Genomic DNA, 349 nt, shown 5'->3' with positions numbered 1-349 from the left:
TCTCTCCTAGCCTAACATATCTCATTCTCAATTCTCAATTCCTAATTACTTACCATCTCAATTCTAAACCTTTTATTATTATCACCCAAATTATTTTTTATTTAATTTTCATCACCATATCTACGGTTGTTGTTATCACTACCGCCATTACCACTGCCTCATTCTTGTTACCACCACATCATTACACTCTAAAAACTTGACAAGGAGAGGCGTTGTGCATCGAAAACACCAAATTCGAGCACCTTCAGCTTCTGCAGTATAGACTCATCTAGCAAACTCGTTCGAAACTAATAACGATGGAGCTTCTCGACTCCTGGTAGACTTCTGTTAGGTAGATGTTATTTAAACA

The 349-nt window shown here is 37.0% G+C and overlaps 1 protein-coding gene across 1 annotated transcript in view; it reads left to right on the top strand.

Annotated features, from left to right (window-relative positions):
• Positions 1–349, top strand: part of LOC107642261 (protein DETOXIFICATION 27) — a 6,453-nt gene that overhangs the window by 2,007 nt on the left and 4,097 nt on the right. The gene's annotated exons all lie outside the window — the stretch shown is intronic.

Source organism: Arachis ipaensis, chromosome B05 (genome assembly GCF_000816755.2).
Source record: "Arachis ipaensis cultivar K30076 chromosome B05, Araip1.1, whole genome shotgun sequence".
Taxonomy (NCBI): domain Eukaryota; kingdom Viridiplantae; phylum Streptophyta; class Magnoliopsida; order Fabales; family Fabaceae; genus Arachis; species Arachis ipaensis.
The sequence above is the reverse complement of the archived record's forward strand: the minus strand, read 5'-3'. Positions and strand labels throughout refer to the sequence as shown.